General features: G+C 42.2%; 2 long non-coding RNA genes across 6 annotated transcripts in view; one reads left to right on the top strand and one right to left on the bottom strand.

Moving 5' to 3' along the window:
• The window catches only part of LOC111260600 (uncharacterized), a 101698-nt gene that overhangs the window by 23230 nt on the left and 65048 nt on the right, over positions 1 to 13420 (bottom strand). Inside the window, exons 7-8 of one of the 5 annotated variants that reach the window (XR_002680438.2) lie at positions 8555 to 8645; positions 8115 to 8278 (exon numbers count right to left, since the gene is read on the bottom strand). The exons of 1 other annotated variant lie outside the window; for it this stretch is intronic. This is a non-coding gene — a long non-coding RNA (uncharacterized LOC111260600). Of the gene's footprint in view, positions 1 to 8114; positions 8279 to 8455; positions 8646 to 13420 lie in introns of those variants that run through there. 3 more of the 5 variants (XR_002680437.2, XR_015311132.1, XR_002680439.2) reach the window with 3 other exon arrangements.
• On the top strand, positions 11317 to 13140 carry LOC111260602 (uncharacterized). The gene is made up of 2 exons (XR_002680443.2): positions 11317 to 11576; positions 12203 to 13140. It is a non-coding gene; the product is annotated as an uncharacterized LOC111260602 (long non-coding RNA).

The raw sequence follows: 13420 nt of genomic DNA on the forward strand, positions 1-13420 counted from the left end.
CATTATGTCTTTACCTTTTTTTTATAAGAATTCGCTACTTTTCACTGAGTAGCCATTACACTCCTGTATAACGCACAGCTTTTTGAGGCATTGACGAAAAGCTTAAATTGAAAGTCATTTATTCGAAACTGAAATTCAAACAATGAGCTACTCTGGAAAGCCAGCCCATCGGCCTGCAGCTGCTAGAAACTATCTGTATCTGTGTGAAAAAACCCCGCCTAATTGAGGTATGGTGAGGTTTCCTTGTGACGTTATATTGTAAAACTAATGCGTCATCGGTGTGGGCATTGACCAGTAAACAAACTTACCTTGTACCTATTCCACTGGGCATTTCTTGTACGCCACGTCTCGTTTAGTGGATTCACTGGATCTGTGGCGTATTGGCTGTGCTAGCGCGTTCCGAACCCAGATAACTCAACAACGTATCACATGACGTTTACATATGAAGATAGTAACGAATGATCGCTCTTGCAGCTCAAAAAACATTCATTCATGTGACTTTTATGTTAGCTATATATAAATGTATATAAGAGAGAGAAAGAGGGGGCGCAGGTCATTGCAGTTATGAGGTATAGAAATCTGTTTATTTTTACAACCACAAGACAGTGATTCTTAATGGATTAGCGAGGTTCAGGTACACCCTTCTCATATAGTTTACGAAGTTTATGACATTTTATAGAAAAACAAGAAGGAAAGATAAATAAAATATATCTAAGCTTGAGAGGTGCTTTGACAGCGTAATGAAAACACAAATTTACTACATTCGCTAGACGATGTTACAGACTGATGAACTAGTCAGCTTTGCCATGTTTCGACCAGTCCCTCTAGATGTGCAAGTCCTTTAACTGTGATTTTCCAAAAGCACGATACTTCCGAACGTGCAGGGGGGCCTTCGTTTGAGAGCAGCAGAGAATAAATTTCATTACAAAAAGCTCCTAATGAGCCCGCCCTTGACTGGGTCATCGAAAGCACTACAAAGTGTTATAGAATAAACCCAGAGCTCTTGATTCTTCTATCTAGCCCTAGAAAACGACAATCATTTTACCCATGATCAGCACATAAAGATAATAATCATCCCAGCCACCGACGGCGGTTCTTTCCCTGTGATTTTTCTTCCCACGGATCTATTGCTAGCGCCGTAAAATACACGATGCAAAGCCAATAGAGAGATCACTTGCCACCGGCCGATCACTGGTGGTGTTTTTGTTCTCATATAAACTGTGCGCCCACTCATAAGATGACACCAAAGTGATAGACGATGTACTATCGCCACTATTTGTACCGTTAAGATTTTAAAGATTTTGCCACGTTTCTTAATGGCGGACGCATGCCACTGTTCTGTTTTTTGGAATAACGTTTATTCGAACATGTACTCGCGCTAATTTTGTGCTGCTACATATTAAACGGGCTCGGAAAATTGTTAACGTAATAGAGTAATTCGCAAGCTAACTTATACAGGCGGATAGATATACACAGAACATAGAATAGATTACATAGGGATGGTGCGTAGGCGTAATCGAACATGCGGAATGCTATGCTATTTTGCAGAATGTAGTTCTCAATATTTTTATAAGTAGCATAGGCGGAAGTGACGATTTTCTACCTCTATATAGCAGAAAATAGAAAAAATGGCACTACGTGTTTGTATATGAACAGAATTTAAACAGTGCAATATTTAATTTTTTTTTCGGCTTAGATGAACACTGCGCCGTAGCACTCGGGACAGACCGGGAGGGTGCTACATTATATAGGGAAGCGTACCACAACGAACTATAAAAGAAGATACGTTGGCCTTTCAAGATGCATTTGAAGTAATATAGAAACATTTTTATTATAATTGCCATCTTCCAAGAGTAAATCGTCTTATGGGTTACCCCACTATCTCTTATGTTCATCCTCTGGTACATTTGCAAATTTTTCGAGATTTGGTACCAAACCTCAAAGTTCGTCCAGGCTGGACGAAGGCTCTGAAGGTCTTCGTCATGGGTTTCTCACAATAATCGAAAAGCGGTTTAAAAAGAAGTTGTTTTTATAGTATAAAAAAAAAAAAAAACTATCGCACACACTGGGAATGTCTTCGACAGGGAGTAGTATTTTTCAGGCCTAATATAAGAGTTGGGTTAATTGAATAACCCACTCAAGTGGATTGTTTTTCATAAAGCTTGCCACAAAGGTGAGCGAACACGTTACCGCTACACTGTCCAGAAAAGCTTGGGTTTTGATTATGTAGGCTTTTTGTTCTCTCTACGAAAACGACCTTACCGTTTTAGCGCAAGCCCGCCTGTGTCAGCCATTTTTTTTTCGCGCTTGTCACCCGTTCTACCACAGGTGGTATATTTTGCCTTGGCAAAGATGTGTGCAAAGTTCAGTCGTGCGAAGATTCTTTACCGAGTCTCACCCCTCTCTGCTCGATCCGTTGGATAAACGCATTTTGCGTCAACATGTCTTCCCGTCCATCTTGAATGGTTTCCACCAAGCAAACACGGTTGAGGATGCGAGCATAAACACGAGAAAACATGAATGTATTATTCGTTGGTAATAAACATGGCAACAACCGCTGTTACGCTGCCTACGAAATTCATGGAGACAGCAGATGAACCAGCAAGCGAGCGACGAGGCGCTGGTTGGCTCGTTGACAACGTGTGCTCTCGTGGTCAACAAAGCTGGCAGATCTTCAAGTTGTCAAGTCAGGAGAGGCTTTGCACTACGCTTCACCTGCTGGTCAGTCACCCACGAGTCGCCCGAGCTGCGGGGACCGCCATCGCCGCCACGATCAAGACCACGAGATGTCAGTAGCACCTGACGACCTGGACCGAGCAGCGACGCTTCGCTCCATCGAAGCGACGAAGAGGTGGCGGTAGGATATATGAAACAGGTTTTCGGTCCATTTCAGGTACCGCCGCTGACCGCAGCTATTGCTTTTACTGCCGCTATCTGGACCCAACTCTGCCCTGGTTCTGTCCGAATCGAAAGGCGAGAAGCATAATCTTCGTTTCAAAATCAAAACCATCATCGTCGTCGTCGTCGTCGTCGTTGTCATCACTACCTGCGCCAGCAGCAGCAGCAGCAGCAGCAGCAACAGCTTCATCATGAATAGCAGGCAAAGCACCTGCGCCATGATCTCTTTTGGGGGAAAGCGTGGGGGGAGATCTCTCCACCGCTCCACGGAAGTCAAAACTTATCAAATGGCACAAGACGAATGAGAAAATATCGGCGATGATGATTAGGAAGCGGCAGACAGCAGAAAGAGCACGAAAACCATTGGTCGCAATGTTCCTCAATGACAACAAGAACAGCTTCGGCTGCGGCGTTCACTGCTAGCGGTCATCATCAGCGACGCCCAGGAACTGTGGGACCCTTCAAAGGCTCGGTGCCGGTGGGCTCCTAGCGTCACAGTGCGCTGTGGCACTGATCATTTTGTGCTTGTTCTCGGTCGTCGTCTGTTAGTTCCTCGTGTCCATCCGTATGTTCTTGTACCCGTTAGCCCTTTGATGTGTCTGTTCTGTTCTTCGATCGTTTCATCGCATCGCCCAGTCCGTCAGCTAGGTAGTAGCTAGACGTATTTCTTCCGTTTGTAATACAAGGCTTCTTGTGAGTTTTGTGTTAAGACAAACTTTAACAAACGATTTGTGACATCGAAGTTCGCGCGGCTGTAGGAGGAGAAAAATGACAGTTGATGATGCCGAAAAAAAAGTACCAGCAAATAAAAAATGTCCAATGAATAAAGAAAATTTGACACACACATACAGAGACACACACACAGAAATAGGAAAAATAGGTATAAAAAGTATAAAATATTGCGGAAGGAGGTTGTCGTTGTTGTTGCTGCTGTGCTATTGTTGTCGTCTATTTTAGTTGATCGCTGGCTGCGTTGCCAACAAAAAGAAAATACTAGGAGGAACAAAGGACCACATCGATGGTGATGCCTTCTATGGCTCAGCTATCGATCCACCTCTCACAATCCGAACGCATCGCCAATATATTGGTGAAACGTTTCGAGTGTTGGTAGCAGTGAAAGCATTGTTGACATCGCACACCTCGACTAATGCTACGTCTGTCGGCAGATCTCTGTAGGCGAGCTTGCCGGTCAGTGAGATTCAAAATGGAAGGAAAGTGGTTGGACAACGTCGCATGTAGCTCGAACAACAAAACAAAGTGCTGACCATAAGTGACTTCGCCGCCATTGACACTAAATCGTCATCTCGGGAGGCGTGATTCGTGGGCAGATAGAGCCGTAAAGCCGATGCCAGAAAAGTCATCAGGCATCAGGCGCATCAACAGAAGCTTTCGCGCGCGGAGACTTCGTCTTCTTGGTCATCACATTGCGGTGGAGGTGAATCTTCTGTAATGGTTATAAGGACTCGCTGTAGTAGATTCGGAGACGCACCCTTGGATAGGCAACGGGAAGAGGGCAACGTATAAATTGTTGTTCAGAAACTAAGCCCCCGAGGCATAGTCTCGGGACTTTATCGAAGAAACAACAACTATGAACCTGGCTGACGCGACAAAGTATTTGAGGAAAGATGTAACTACCCACGGAGCTTCTTCTTGAACTTGATGATGGTCAACTAACAGCTTGGCTAGATAGGTTCATGAGTATACCATACCCAGTTCTATCGTCATCTTGTAGTGACCCTGACTCAGAGGTAAAACAACCGTGGGCATGTCCATCACAATGGTGGCAATGCCAGACAGTTAGATTGAAAACGACGACAAAAAGCAGGAAAAAACAAAGCTACACAGTATCAAAATCAACAGAGTCCGTTTAAAATGTCGAAGGAATAATTGTGGTCCAACTCGATGACGTGGTGCGGTTTAACGATATCAGGGATGCTTACGTTCCACAGAGCAGATGTGCGCTGATAGCCCACGTACAGTATAGTAAGAATCGTTTCTGCTAGTTTGAGCGAGCAAATTGGCTGGTAGACATATGATGAAGGCTGAAGTGTCTGTTTTAGCTTCTTTCACTTCGTCGACCGCTGACCGCTAGTAGGATCTGACCAGGGTACCGCTACGAGCGCGTCTACGCCGACAGTAAGAGGGAAACCATACTACAAAGACGTTCAGCGCAATTTTCTTTCTCTCTTTTATTGTGTTCGTGCGCTGAACCACGTCGACCCCCCTGAAATGATCCACAGCGCGTTGAAGACGAAAAGTTCAGGCTAGCTTGAGAGGATCTCGCTTTTACAATGACACAGGCCGAAGCACTGGGGCCGAACAGTTTGTCGAGTGAGCACTATCACCGTCATCGCTGTTGCCGTCGTCGTAGTTTCTGACGAATAACAAGTGACCCACGCCTGCCCATTTCGTTAGTAAAATGGTCCTGCATTTTGCGTAGCACAACATAGCACACTCTGCGAAATAGGGTAACCGCTTCGTACCGTGTGCAGCATTCGTTGTTTGACTGGCCAACCGCCGGTAGAAAAAGCCAACGCGCCAGCCGACCGGCCAACCAATGCGACGCGGCGCAACGCCGCGTGCGCTTCAACTCCGTAAACAGAGATAACTGTTATGCACAGATGGATGTTGACCATGTAGCGACGGTAGAGGCTGAGGTTAGCATCAGCAACATTCGCAACCCTTGGGCGATAAACTCGTGACAGTATCGCCGAGGGGCAGCAGTACCTGATGAACCCTGTGGGCGCTGGGGTGAGGCGGCCGCTGCCGTCAGTCGACGAAGGTGCTCGTGGGAGAGTGAGTCGTGCGAGACCGACTGACTAATATAATAGTATAACCTACAGAAGCAGTTGAGCAAAAACGAAAGCCAATGTATAATGAACTCGGGGTTAGGAGGTTGAAGTAGAAGGCTGTAGATGCGTTACTAAGGTGTCCGTCCCTTGTCAGGGGGTCTGAACGTAATCGAGGACCCAAACGCTCGCAATGAAGAAGATAAAAACGTTTCTTAATTATGGGTAACTATTGCGTAACATGTAGAATGCTTCTAAATCCGAATTCAATCTTTTAAGTGCGACAAAGATCGGTAATTGTCATGGAGCGCTAATATATCGTTTCATAATTTGAATTGTTGGCGTTTGTACACGGAAGGATAGATCTATATGAGCCAGTAACAATTTCGTGCGAATAAGTCTACAATAAAACTACAGGAAGTATGATTTTCTTTGTAAAAAAAGCTAGGGAATCCGCTGCTCTATCATCGTTATCTGTCAAGGTAGGCAAGCGGGCTAAAGATTATCACTTGTCTACCATATCTCCACATAAAGTTCTGCTATATATTCTAAAGCCGGTTTCTAAATAGTTCTGGTACCGGCCCATCCACGAGTTGCACGAGAATAGAGAAAAAACATCAACAATGTGTGCATCGTTCTTCAAACCAAAACTTAATCTCTCTGACGCCTATATAACTATCGTAGTTATACATGACTTTGGTTTAACCAGTTATTTATTGAAAATACTGATTTAAGATGACGATCATCCGCGATGTCGTACATATTTCGAAAATATGATTTTGTCAATATGCTGACAAATTCTGCCAAAACTGCTTTAAAAACAACCACATGTGACACGGTGTTGATAACAACGACATGTGGCCTACCAAGGACGAAACTATGTTGCCTTAATTTAACACGTCGTATATACTTTTAGTAAGCCGCGTTGTGCCTTGTGGTTATTAGCATTTTTCTTATCAAAACATTGAAGGCATTCAGTTCCAGCCTGGCCTATATAGCCTCCAGGATGACTCAAGATAATTTTGATTTTTTTTTTAATATAATTTGCTTTTTGTGAAAATGTAATGAAGCCGACCAATTTTGCTCTTCGACAAAAGTTTGATAAAATGCAAAAGTGCTTGGCTGTCTTTGTATATGGATGATACGTATTACACGAGAACTGTGATTAAGTAAGTTAAACTTTTGCTTGTTACCTATCTAAAACTTACAGTAGGCCAAATAGAAGACTCTGGAAATGCAATGGTGCTTTTGGTACAAAAAGACAGCTACTTGAAAAATATCCATTGTGTTTCGTACAAAGGAGACGTTCGTCGGTCATTGATTATGGGTCAAATGCCTATTTATGCTAGTACAAAAGTGAAATAAACATTTTTCCGGTGTATAATAACTTGCGTTATTTTTAAAGAAATTGCTGAATTCGGGAATTTCAAAAAGTCATTAGGCCTTTATCTCGGGCGTAAAACGTTTTCATAAAAACTTCCTTCGAAATTACAACTGTTGACCTAAAATATAACTTTGGTATCGATAACAAATAAAATAACGCATTTTTTCAAAGGTATCAGCTATTTCCTGGACTTCTGCAGTGACAGAATATCTCATAATTAGATTTTCTTGGGAAGTTTCGTACACGAGAAAATATAACCTTAATCGGCTGGGCGATCGTGCGACGCATTCTCGGCACATCTCTATGTTTCCACCTACACTTCAATCTGCGGGCGTCAATATACCGGCGACCCATTAAGTTAGACCCATATCACCCTGTGGAGGGGGGGGGGGGTGGAATGACGCTCAGTGGTCAGAGCCAAATTGTCTTAACAAAGAAAAGGTAACTACTACTGCTGGTACGGGGTAGTACCAGGAAGGTCCGGTAAAACATTCCATTGAAACCTCGGTATTCTATACGTCACGGATAATCAGCTGTTCTTACGACCGAGACTTACTGGCAGTTGTACAAATCGAGCAACTATGATTATCCTTTAGTGCCGAGGCACTTGCAACGATTCTTGCCGCCAGCATCCTGACGCTGAGTGCCTAGCGTTCTCCTCCTTTGCCTATGACCCGATCTTTCGGGTATAGAGTTCTCGCGGTCTTTGGTCGATCTGCATTGCACTTACTATTAAAACTTAACCGTTCTGCTTAGAGCCGTTGACGTTGACAGTCAAACAAACGACGCCTTGGAAGCTGTCTATAAGCGAATTGCCCGTTGTTGTCCGCAACGCTACATATTAGATATATCTAGCTCAAAAGCTTCCGAACTACCAACGTGGTGAGATAGCTGATATGTTAAAAATCTCTAAATTAGCGTAAAATACGTTCAACGTAAAATATTCCACCATCGCAGTATTCACCTCTATCCAAGCGTTCGGTGGCTGTATTACAAATAATATCTCATCTTTTTCTGACCAATCAATAGAAACTTTACTTTTATCGTTGAAATTTCTTATTTAAATATCTCTTACTTTATCTATTGGACGTGTGTTACATGACATTTACACGTTGATGCACGGCTGATTGGCTTATTCCAAAAGTGACCTACTGTAGGGAGCACGGACGGAATTTATCCATTTTCGTTCCAACCGACGCCGACAGATCTAGAAAAACAATGATCGTTCTGTAAATATAGGTTTGCTTCGTATCGCCTACGAAAAGTATCACCATTTTAGCACCGAAGCGGCAAGATGAAAAATTCCTGTTTTTAATTTTGCCGCTTTTTTTTTTTAACTTATTTTAACGCTAGGTCCACTTTCTAGTCAAATGCATATCAGCAATTTATTCATTTTAATATATTAAGATTATATACACCGGAATACAGCAATGTAGAGAAACAAACGTTTAAAAGTCTTGCTTTTCATCTCTGAATTGCATACAATGTATGAGGATCGATTCGACGGTCAACACGGTAACGAAGATCAACAACCAACGCTTAATTTCAGTTCCTGACCTTTGATCACCCTAAAACTAAAGAAAAAAAAAGGCCAATAAGTATTACAACGTTTTTTTTCAGCGTTAATGTTCAGCATTAAGACAGACCTTAGGAAGTGTTTTTCTGCACTGCAGCTAGGTAAGATGCTTTGCCATCAATATCATATAGTGTCAGATCAATATTCAATATTATATAATATTGGTCAATAGCACATATTATTGGTCTACGGTTGAGATTTTGCAGAGAAGGCACGATACAAGATTTACCCACTACGATGTAGTGGATGCCAATACTATATGTTATCTCAATCAATAGATGCATTTCTGCTTAATGCCTTCATCCTGTGGGGCACGTTGAGAAAGCGCTTGCAATAGTAAATATCCATCACACGATCGTTCCCTGTTATTCTGGATATTTCTCAATATAAATTTGTTGAGTTATATTCCATAGTTTGTTTAGTTTGTATATGATATAGTACGTCTCTGTATGTGCTCGCGATGTACTTTTCTGCTACTGTTGGCCCTAAACGCAAACATAAGAATTGTAATTGGTTTGTAGGAAACTTAGAGGGGTATCAGCGGCACTGAATCCTAGACAGAAGATGATCACGACGTTGGCTACGTCGACATTACTAAGCTGACGACGCCTTTTCCTCCGACAGAGAATCATCTCGGTTGCCGGACACGGCCATAAATGGTCCTTTTAGCCCGTGCAACAAACAATGGCTACTTAAATGTTTTTTTTTTACAGGAAAATCTCAGAGACGGGGGGGGGGGACGTCTGTTTACGGTGGCAACAGGAAAACGTTGAATACGGGAAAAAGCAGAAGAACATAACTTCAACGAGAAAAGAGGACTAGAGACAACTGTTATCGGCCAGCTAGTTAGCTCGACTTGGGTCATCAGTTTAGGGAAAGAAGCTAAGGTCGTTTCGTTGAGAACTCCTCTGTAAGGAAAATAACGAACGCCTAAATTGGTTATTTACAACAAAGACACGCTTAACAATCGCCAAACACTATTCGTCATTGGTAATTTTTCTAGTGAGTCTACGGAACAGAGCGCAGCCTTCTCAGCGTTACCTTTCTTATACACGCTGTAATAATTTTGAAATCAAGCAACATCTCCTCAGATTTTCTATTAAGATTTGTGTTACCCAGGGTTAGCGTTTATCGGAGCAATACGTTCGATCGGACCTATGTCAGTGTATAATATGAAGTTGTCTACGGAGCCTACTACTATATTCTGATAAGTACAAAATCATGTTGGAGGAATTATTGAAAATTCCACTTCATGCACGTAGAGTCGGAAATATAATTTGACCAAACAGCTAACTTACTTACTGCGTTCAATTAATTAAAGCAGGATAAATTCAATACTAGCTACCAGCTCAAGCTTCTCGCAACTCAACAGTTCGACACGATGCTATATGACATTGTCACCTACAATATTTTTGCCTGAAGTCACAGATCGCGTAGCTCGATCGCCCCTGAATCGGTACATCACAGTTTCTAGAAGTGAAGAAGCGTAAAGCAAGCCTAAACCTTACTCCTCCATCAAAACAGTGACAAAAACGTGCGTTTCAGGAGTACGTCACGTAGTGCTGTCCCGCGTAAATACACCAGATTCAGGACGCCGAACGAAAAGGAACAGCAGTATTATTATCGGCCATTGATTTGCGAGCCGAAATCGTAGCTTTCATATGAAAGCAGAACAAAGTTGTTCCGCGATAAGTCGCTGTCGCTGTCGTTCGTTATCAGTCCAGTTGGCCGGTACGGCAAAATGGTAGCAGTACTGAAATTGTATCTAATCTAAAGAAGAATTTCAATAACATGTCTTCAGATATTAAATACAGCATTGTCAGAAGACTCGACAGAGTGTGCTGCCTGTTGATGTGTGTGTGGGATCATTAACGTGAAGAGCATTACTGTCTCTTCGTGATTTTTTGGCAACTGTGATAATTATCGTCAAAATTAAGATGTAGGTTAGTGCTATCACCGTGGTGATATTATAGCCTGTGACGTACTACGGTCAAGGTGACGCTAGCAGCAATGCATTGAAGTGTAACAATGATTTTTTTTTTTTACCAAAACCAGTAATAATAAAAACGTACACTGATCTAGTTGTGGACCTATACTAGGGGTTTCTTTTTCGTGTGAGACACACAACAGTCATGTACCAAATGCTAGGTTTTTATGAACGCAACCAACTCGCAGTGATTAGTAGGACTGAAGACAGATATAAAGGTCGTTTGGAGGTAAAATTATAGTTTTCTGTCATTTTACCAAAATACGCTTTTACAGCCTCACATGGGCATATTTGCTTGCAATAACGATCGCCTTTTTAGGCTACAGACCAGATGTTTCAAGTAAGATCCAAACAATTAATTACTGTCATAGATTAGAATAGGTTATTAGTGAGAGTTGAAAATTTACCCCATTTTTCGCTCGTAAGTACGATGACATCGAGTGTTTGGATATTTCCTTCTAACTATTCGACAACTTCAATAAACAAGCTTTTTTGCTAACGTTAAATCGTTCTCGCATTGCTTTTGTTTGGTCACGGAGATACTGTGTGTTTCACGAGAGACGTTTACGCGGTGGGTAGGATCCGATGATAAAACGTCGAAGCCTTGATTCTGATTGAATCTTTTACATGACTTTTAATGTCATACCTAAATATACATCAAAAATAGCTCTAATGATTATTGTCATTTCTGATACGTAAATTCTGATACGTAAGCTCTCGGAGCGAAATAACGAAATGGTGAGTAAAACTCGATAATTAGAATAGAGTAATAGCTAGACGGTTCGGACGATGCAGGAGGCATAGCGAGGACGATGAGCTACTACAACGATACTACTGCCCTTGAATAACAACAAGGACAACTGTAATGAGCTTCGAACGGTGGAACAAAGTAGGAGAAACATCTACTGAGGCAGATCTGAAGTCGCTTTTAATTACGCTACGGTGAGTTAAAGGATAATGTGAAGTATGCACGCTTCGTACAGACCATGTGCAGGAACTCCATGATCTTTAATGTTGATAGCGGAATGTAGAAGTCGTCTATGCTTGCATGCTACTGTTGGTCACTCCACAGGATAGACATTGGATTCTATAGGTTCAGTTCAAACAGCTCTAGCATTTGTACAGGATGAACAGGGAATTAAAGGCTAGTTTCTTCAAGCGATGTTTGAAAATGTCACTTAAGTTCGACTGCCGAGGTTCAATGCGTTACGTGCAGTACAATGGTCAGGCTAAGCACACGTGTCTGTGTTATTAAATGGCTTTCTCACATATTAATTTTAGTTGATTTCTATTCTCCTTCATGCTGTCCATTTGCTGTTCTACCTGTTAACGCATTCAGTTTGTCGTAAGGCCCCGTTATTTCTGTTTCTGCCCCATCTCGCGTTTTCCATTAGCTGGATGGTCTCGACAGATGTTACTAATCTGCGAGTAGACAACAAAACGGCTTACTTAAGAACTTCTCCGCCGTTCGGCAATATTGTCGCCTAGAATTTCTGTTGTACCCCTATTCTTAGTCTAGTCGACTATATGTCAACCAGGGCAATCAAGATGATACTTATACGCCACAGGTACTATTCGGCTAACCGTGTCCGTTCGGTCCTGCTAATTCCTGGTAAGAAAAGCAGGAGTGTGCTACAAGGATCGTTTACGAAGTTGCCGACCTGCGAAACAGCCGAAGAGTCCCGCAAAGATACAATGCAAAGCGAAGAGCAATACGAAGCATATTACAAGCGGACGCTCGCTATGCACTGCTGTGTTCCCGTAACAAACAACCATTGGCGTAACGAGTATCTTCTAATAAACGTAATGCAACAGTACATCTGTTATCCGGCCAGGCTGCATATATATTATAAATGAAGACGTTACAAAACTTGATAGGTGTCGTTGGATGTATCATATGAACCTCTACAACTGCTACATGTTTCGTTGCTTAGCTGGCGGTCGATGTGGTTCTCATTAGCACAACTTACCATTTGGCAAACTGGAGAAGGGCCAACAGGCGGGATGGTCAGCTATGTGTCGGCCGCAGCCAATTGTCGGTATTTAACAAAAAAAAAACTATCATGAAAGGATATCCCGACCAATGGGGTGACAGACCTAAACTTCCAATACCCCTTAATTTTGTTTTGCGTTACGATTAGTATCGTGGTGTCTATTAAATGTCTATACATAATGACGTGCTTCTCCCACCTCTGTATAACATTACGAAATACAAACATGCCGACAGATTCCTGAAAGTAGTATTCCATTATACCGACCTGCAGCGCGTAGTTCGTTCAAGCGTTGTGTTACAATGTGAGAAGTTAGAACAAATTTACTTGTGAGTACAAAGCCCACCGTTGGGAAGTTAACAACTGAAAGACCGGCTGCATCGTTCGACTCGTCATTTTCTATAACCGCTCGTTCGATAGATACTAAATACAGGCCTAGTGCACATTTCTCAATCATAATAATGATATACGTCATTATCACAGCATTGTTCGAAATAAAACCTTAATCTGAATAACATGTGCTGTATTATTTCGATAAGACGTTCGCTGCCTCGGATTCGCGGTCAGCCATTTTCGAAAATACGACAATTTCTGTATAAAATTTTAGTTAAACAACGCGTTCGCCGAGCTCAAAGTTTAATAAGTGACCTTTCGTCACTAACTCTCGCTCCGTTTCTTTTGTTTAATTAAAGCAAATGACTAGCTCCCAAGAATGGCACCCAACATCACCTTCTGAACGCAAAATGAAAACTCCAGAATACTTTTTATCAGGTAATTATTATTGTTATCGTTATA

This window comes from Varroa jacobsoni, unplaced genomic scaffold, assembly GCF_002532875.2.
Source record: "Varroa jacobsoni isolate VJ856 unplaced genomic scaffold, vjacob_1.0 scaffold_458, whole genome shotgun sequence".
Classification (NCBI taxonomy): Eukaryota; Metazoa; Arthropoda; class Arachnida; order Mesostigmata; family Varroidae; genus Varroa; species Varroa jacobsoni.